At 34.3% G+C, this 8,068-nt stretch overlaps 2 long non-coding RNA genes across 2 annotated transcripts; both read left to right on the top strand.

Annotated features, from left to right (window-relative positions):
* The first annotated feature begins 3,485 nt into the window (after positions 1 to 3,485).
* LOC123208215 lies at positions 3,486 to 5,307 on the top strand. Its single transcript, XR_006500726.1, has 3 exons — positions 3,486 to 3,525; positions 4,806 to 4,909; positions 4,990 to 5,307. It is a non-coding gene; the product is annotated as an uncharacterized LOC123208215 (long non-coding RNA).
* Positions 5,308 to 5,316: 9 nt separating this feature from the next.
* Positions 5,317 to 5,976, top strand: LOC123208214. Its single transcript, XR_006500725.1, has 3 exons — positions 5,317 to 5,428; positions 5,609 to 5,674; positions 5,904 to 5,976. It is a non-coding gene; the product is annotated as an uncharacterized LOC123208214 (long non-coding RNA).
* Positions 5,977 to 8,068: the final 2,092 nt, after the last annotated feature.

Raw genomic sequence — 8,068 nt, 5'->3', positions numbered from 1 at the left:
GACAGCATTTTGGAATCAAGATCGAGTAATCAGTTTGAATGTTGTTGATGATGAAATTTACCTATTTTTGTAGGGACTGTTTCCATGAATTTCATTTTTTCTAAAATTTTCTAATCCTTTCTTTCATCTATCATTGTCCACAGATGACTTAATTAAGGTAAGACCATACCATTTCTTATTTATTAAGTTTAATACCACATATAAAAATGTACAAATGTATTTGCACAATAGTAATTGATCGGGTAATTTTAAACAAAAAAAAAGTAAACAATCACATTATTTAATCATAAATAATTACCTTTTCTTATATAAATAAATTTATATAATTTATTTTTATACATAATTTTATTCATTTACTAATATTTTCTTTTCCTTTGTTCAATAGTTGAATTGAATAAAATCATCTAAAATTGAATGAACACAAATTAATTCAGTAAACTTTGGGTGGGAACAAAGTCTTTTGCCTATATAATAACACCATTCCCAGAGGGCGGCCCCACTTAATGTTTTCTTCCGGCAACAGGGGAAAACGACTATCATGGGAAAATCATAAAAGAAACCGTGCCAATAATTTGTCTATAAAAAGCCACTTGCAAAATCTTCGGTAAGATGTAATGACGTCATTGATTTGTTCCTTCATATGTTCCCCATAATATTGCATGGAGGCTACGTCAGATTGAATATGGCTCACTAACTTGGAAAGAACAGTATTTTTTTTGTTTTAATTCTTCAGTCAATTAATTTAATAATAATAATAATAATAATAATAATAATAATAATAAACTTGGGTTTTCGTTAAAATTTATACCTTTTTGTCAAAATTTCAACAATATGAACATTTTAGAGTAACAACATTGGAATGAATTATAAGTTTAAGTCATAGACGTTACTTCATATTTAATCTAATAATTTTAATTTGTTTTTCGTCTGGATATAAATGATTATTGGATTGGGTAATTAATGAGTTAACTGAAAGTTTATAGAACTAATGGGTTTTTCTTTTTCAATTCGGGATATTGACATGTGATGCATATAATATATCAATTTTATGATATCCCATATTATTCTATTCTAGGTTTTTCCTTACATAACGCACAAAAAGTATAATAAAATGAAAAAAATGATAATAATAATACCATAATTAGAGCCCCAGCTTTAATAACAAAAATCAAAATATTTGTCAAAATTCAAAGATAAGTAAGTAGATGGGCAATTGCAATTCTGTTAATTAAAGTTAACTGGAGCGTGATATTTACAGAATTATATATCAAATTAGTTAAAAAATTGGTTTTCATGAGTAGGTAGACGGAGGTCTCAGTGGAATCAGGATTTTATCTAAAAAGGCTTCACGACTCTCTTATTATTCATCAATAAACACAACATTTAATCAAATATTAAGTTGTATATCATAAATGATGATGATTTTTTAATTACAATTAAAATTAGATTTGAATTAAGCTTATTTAAGTTAAAAAAATGAGTTCAATTTGAATGAGTTTGAAACGAATTCAACTCAAACAAACTCAAACTCAAACTCGAGTTTAAGTTTAAAAGTTAAATATTTTTTAATTCAAGTTTGATGCGTGTTTGACTAGCTTAGCTTACAAGCTTAGAAAATTTTGATATGAATTGATTAAAATGATGTTTTGATTTATACTAATTAAAACAATATCATTTAATAATTTTTTACTCGATTGTAGTATGAAACCAAATTTGAACAACTTTGAGGGGAGCTTGACTTAACTCAAATCAAAGTCTAATTGCAATACAAATTAATTAGTGATAATTAATTTTATTATTAAAACGTATTAAATGAAAGATGGTTATATACATACAGCATGCAAAATTTTAGAAAGATACTAATTGCAACTATTATATAATGCTTGAAAATAGGTATAATATATTTATTTTATGCCAACAACGATTCCTCAACCCTCCCCCTGATCCTTCTTCCAAGCGTGCTTAACCACTTATCATCAAGAAATTCATCTTCTTTCTGCCAATCTCCCTCAAGATTCCTCCCTTCAACAGTCTCACACTAGGCCCTCAATGTTGAAAAGAGAACCGTCGTCCTCTCCTGTCGTTAAGATTCAGAGATTCAAGAGCGGAAAGGAGGATAAGTTAGGGTTTATCTGATCATCAACATCTTGAGGATCTATTTTCACTCTCTCAATCATCTGTCGTAAGTTCGCCAATTCAGCTATTAAATCTCACTGTCGATTTTGCTTCAATTTTTTTTTTTAAATTCTTCTTTCGAAATACAACTTAGGGTTTGCTTTTTTCTGTAATGTAAACTAATTTTGCTATTATGAAACATTTCTTCATACAGCTAGCATTCTTTCTCTTACTTTTATTTATGTTTGAACGCTGTTAACTTTTGTTATATTATGCCATGCCTTAGCTTTTGAGACTCCGAGATGAGTAGTAATACCTTATATAAGGAGAACGAAGAACCTGCACAAGATGTGCCAGTTTCTTCTAATAATGAAGGACAAAATTCCATCAATCCACGAGTTGAAGCTCCTCGCCTTTGTACCTTTGGCCGTGGAAGCGACTAACCCTATTCTCCCTGAGGATCAACATCCTCTAAATGGTACCAACGCAGCTACTGATGCTAACAACTTTGAAAAAGAGTCCACTTCACATGAAGAATTATCGACCTCTGTTGCTTTAGGGGCCACCGGAGGATCAGATAAGCCTGATATTCAACTGCTTCATGTTGTTGTCAAAGCTTAGTCCAATGAAGCTCCTCGTCATAAACCCCAAGATCAAGTTAATGAAGTTCCTGATGCAAAAACCCTAGCTCAAGCCAATGAAGTTCCTGATGCTAAAACCGAAGTTGAAACCAATGAAGTTCCTGTTACTGTAACCCTAGTTGAAACTAATGAAATTCCTGATAGTATCAACGCCGTTTCCACAAACTCTGAACCCCCAAACAACACCGTTTCCACTAGTTCTGAGCCCCCTAAAAACACCGTTTCCATTAATTCTCAACTCCCTGTCAACTCTGTTTCCTCAAATTCGGAGACCCCTGCAAATCCTGAGGCTGAACCTTCTTCCCAGGCATCGCAAACTAAATTTGAACCTGCTACTCCCAAGCCTGATGTGGTTTCTGCTGACATAAAACCTGATAATGCAAATAGCACAGAAATCAAAAGTGAAGTCAAGAAAATAGAGTTGTCTACACCCACAGCAAATCAAAACTCCAACTTGACATATTCATTTCTCTTAGATGAAAATTATGAGGGTAGTGAGTCAGGGACCGAGGAGGAGCAACCTGCATTCATGAAGGAACTTGAAAAAATTTTTAGGGAGAGAAGCATGGAATTTAAGCCTCCTAAGTTCCATGGAGAGGGATTGAGTTGTCTAAAGTAAGTTCCTACCAACACTTACCTCCCTAAATTGTTTTTTATATATCTATTGCAATATTGCCAATTTTAAACATTTCTATTTTGGGGTTAATGTAAATATTTATGGGAATACAGGTTGTGGAGAGCTGTGACTAGGTTGGGTGGCTAGGACAAGGTATGCACTGCAACTTTTTTATCCTTTCACTGGCATTTAGTAATTTGTTGATGTTTTTGTTTTGGTCAATTTTATAATTTTATGATTTAGGACATTGATTGGAACATTGCAAATGAGTAGTTTAGCCACCGTTTACAACATTAACCTTTAGGTTTACTGGTATTAGATGCTTAGATTGTCAATAGGTCTCACTTCAGGTGACCATATCATTCTATATGTTGATATACAAATAGCAGCTTCCTTGATGCAATAACAATATTAATCTCTTTTGCATTCTTTTTCATGTTATGTGCTCCCTTTTTTAATTATTACATGGAAGCATGTAGTTTTTGCACAGAAATCAATTCGAAATCAGAAATGCCAGAACGTGAAAACTAGAAAAACCTGTGTATGACACAATTAAAAATTCAGATGGGCTTTTAATAGTTTTGCCCTTTTTGTCCTTTTCCTAGGTTTTGTGTTTGAATTTTCACTGTTGATACAAAAACATTATTACTATTAATAGCGGCCACAGTTTCTTTGATTTCATATTTCAGTACACGATTTGTCTCTATTTCTTTGTTGACGGAGACAAAAGATTCATCATTTTTTATTTTCATTGACAAAAAGACTGTAATGAATCGTTTTCGTCTTTTACTTGATGGAGAAGACGAGACAACTTTGTCTCATCTTCGTGGATGGAGATAGAATTTTTTGTCTCCATCAGCGTCCTCTGTCGAGAGAGGAGACAGTTGGGCTAAAGGTGGAGATGGTGACAACTAGGGGAGAAAACCTTGGGTTTTGGAGGAGGAGGAGGAAGTTACTTTTCAAAGTTAAGACTGGGAATAAAATACGAGTTTTCAATATTTGGGATAGAAATAAGATAAAATTATATATTTTTTTAATATTATTGATAAATAACAATTTTATTTTTAGCTATTATAGAAAATTCTAACAGCAGTTGGTTATTGGGTGAGTGTTTGGATTTTTAAAAAGCTGTAGGCATACTTTTAAGATTGAGCTAAACATTGGGTGGGCGATTGTCCTTTGCCTTAAAAAAAAATTCTATTGTAATTTCCATAAAACCATAAGTTGGCCCTTTAACCTGCAGGTTATAAAATCATGGTTTAAACATAGTAAAAATTCCCTTGTCAAATTGTGTACGCTCAGATTAATAATCACTTGCGATTTTCCTATACTGCCCTTGCTCTCCAGCCCCTATATAAGCAGAAACTACGGTTTTATTCATTTATCTCCATAATTAGCAAATATGTCGGAATTTCATTCAGAGCAATCTGAAGCTTTTGTAGGCGAAAACGCCCCAGTCAATGACTTGGGTTGTGATGACAGGAGCTTATTTTCTGAACAACCCGATGTATTTTTCGAGGGTATTGCCTTTTTTCAGGTCTGTTGATAGATAGATAGATTGTTTTGTCGCCTGATAAATTTCTTATCATATTTGTTAACATGAATCCTGGCCTGCAGGTGATCTATGATGGAGAAGAGTCCTTGACCAAGTTTTTCAGCCTATCGCTTCAAGAAAAGGTACACTCTGTGTTATTTAAGACACACGCCAGAGTTCCAACTGACCAAGAAAACGTTCCCTCAGTTTGGAAGGTTTTTCTTGGTTGTGCTGGAAAAACCAAGAAAATCCTGCCAACGGAGGGAACGTTTTCTTGGTTTAAGTTTACTATCGGTTCAAGAAAAGGTAATGCACGCCACTTTCTCAGCATAGACCACACCGGAGTTCCAACTGACTGAGAAATCCAAGAGAACGTTCCCTCAGTCGGAAGGTTTTTCTTGGTTTTCTTGGTTTTCTTGGTTGTGCCGGAAAAACCAAGAAAAACCTTCTAACGGAGGGAACGTTTTCTTGGTTTAAGTTTATGGAGACCGTTTGGTGGGTGTTTGCGCAGCTTTACCTAAGGTTCGTGAGTTTCTATTTTCTTCTTGGTTCTGATAGCATGTACTAGAGATTATCTGGGGTAGTTTTGTTGTTTAGCTGTTCCTTGGTTTATTCATTGGGCATGATGAGTCAAAGTAACCGTTGATTTTCAATGTTTTATATGGCTCTAATATGTTGATGCTAATTATGATGTTTTAATAGGTCATGTCATGCAGTACTGGCGGTAAGACACCCCTGTCTAACTTTGAAGCTGGTCAGAACTATAAGGTATGTTATTTTAACATTTGGAAATCGTCATTTATATCATTGGTGGAAATTAAGTTGCTGAATAGACATTACTGTTGACATTCTTGGTCTCATCAAATGAAGTTTGAATAATTAAAAAAGTTTATGCGTTTGTGTAACCACCTACCTCCCGGTGAATTTTGGATGGAATTGTACTAATCAAGTCTGTAATTGTTATTCTAAAATCTGTGCTTGCTTACCATGCACACAGGATCGCCTGATAAATGATGAATATCATAATATGGATTCAGGAATAACACAAAGTTCAAATCTGCCGCTACAGGTTTCTATACCAAGAAATATAATCTAGAATTTCTTGTGCTTATGCTGTTTTTGATCACTGATGTCCATATACTAGAAACTAACTTGGGTCGTGTTTGTATTATTTTCAGGGCAATATTGGTTACTTCCAAAATATTAAGTGGATAAAATGCAGTAAAGGTGGGAGGGTTGAGAACATTCGCCCTGGTCGTATCAGCAGATTAAGAAAAAGACGTGACAAGAAGGACGATGATGATGACGGTGAGGACAATCGGCAGCCATCAGACCCTCATGCTCTTTACATTATCTTTTTAATAGCTATCATGCTTATGTTGTTTCTGATCATTCTTTCCTTGATTATCTGGCTTATGAGATAATTAGACGATTCTCTACGCATGTACTTAGGAAAAACAAACTGTTGCTTTTGAGTTTGATCGTTTTTAGTGTTGTTTTTACTTGCTTAAAAAAAGCTTAATCTTGTTTGTGCTTGGTGAAAATTAACATAGGGCTGGCGGCTGTCAGACTCATTTTATTTTCTTTCACTTATGCTGATATATTTTATAGTGTTATAGGTAAACTCCAATCCACTAATAGCTTTGAGAGAAAACGCCAGCAATAGAAATAATAACTCTCTCTTGACTTACATATGAACATCTAAATTATATACATTAATTAACCATGATAAGTCTTATCAACAAATGGAAATACAACTAAGCCATTTCATTTGTAAATCCCAATCACAGTGTTGATAACACACCAAAGGGATGCAAGATGGACAAGTAAGTTTTATACCATTCATTTAAGATGCGTTAGACATTTGTTGAAGGAATTTTATACCAAGAGGCATGTAATATTGCCATTTCCTTTGGAACTTAGTCATCTTGCCCTGTGAAACTTTGGAAGATGTGATTGAAAGCGATGACCTTACAGTGCAGCCTACGCCCACCCCCACTCCCCTGTTCTCCCTCCTTCAGTGGATTATTATATAATGAATAGAAAAGAAATTAGAATCTCCGATCAGCTAAAACTCTTGAGGGAAACTCGGAATGATGAAAGCTGTGGACCTTGATTACTGATTTGTTTCTGCTTTTAGTCACTCTTCGGTAAATTGAATCCAAATTGATTCATCTCGTTCACAGCTACGTGACTTTTTCTTTCATAATTTAATTTACCAAAAGTCAAGACAGATTCCTTTTGTGAAGCTGAAGTTCGCCTTGTTAGACCATAATGACACCTTCCGCACGAGCAGTTTATTCACTTTATGAGCATGCACTCTGGTGTAAATATATTTATGGACTAGTACCAGTAGTTTTTTTGTTGTACAAAATTTCAGCACACTTCTATTTGTCCGAGAGTATATTTATCATGTACCATCATAAGGTAGTTTAGTACATCTTCTTAGATGTAATTTCAAATGTCCAATACTTCAGAAGTGTGACAAAGTTTGTGGAAAACATGTGGTGCCATTATTCGTGCCCATTTATTGTTTTTGTATTTTTAACTAGCTTTTTTTCATTTTTAATTCATTTGGTTTCAAGAGGGGGTTTTCTATGAAGATGGTGAACAAATAATAGATGGGGAATCTGGAGAGCTGATGGTTAGTTTTCAACCCTTGCTTGTAATTTGTATTTTTTATATTCACTTTGCAACAGAAGATAACTCTCACACTCTTTGCAGTTCCGCATTCCCACAGTAATCCATGATACCTTCAGAAGGGAAGGAACTAACTTGCATACAACTGTTACTCTGGTAAATCTCATTTCTAGTAATATTATTAATAATATATAATTTGACAAGAGTAGGGGATACTTATCCCTTTTTGAAGAAAACCAGCCAGTCTCATTGGAGTTCTACCTGGTTGCCTCCTTTCAGGTTCAAGCTCCTGTCGGTTTTGACAAGACCTTCAAGCACCTTGATGAACATTTGGTTGACATTAGGTCAAAGGTTAGCATGAGCATAGCCTTTAAACCATTTGATTTGACTGTGGTTACTGATTAAGTGAGCTGGGAACGGATCGACGCCAAAAATTTATCTGATGGCATACTTCAAATTTTTCTTCAGGGAATCACTAAGCCCAAGGAAGTGAGAAAGTTCAAAGGCGAAGGAATGCCATTG

Source organism: Mangifera indica, unplaced genomic scaffold (assembly GCF_011075055.1).
Source record: "Mangifera indica cultivar Alphonso unplaced genomic scaffold, CATAS_Mindica_2.1 Un_0159, whole genome shotgun sequence".
Taxonomy (NCBI): domain Eukaryota; kingdom Viridiplantae; phylum Streptophyta; class Magnoliopsida; order Sapindales; family Anacardiaceae; genus Mangifera; species Mangifera indica.
The sequence above is the reverse complement of the archived record's forward strand: the minus strand, read 5'-3'. Positions and strand labels throughout refer to the sequence as shown.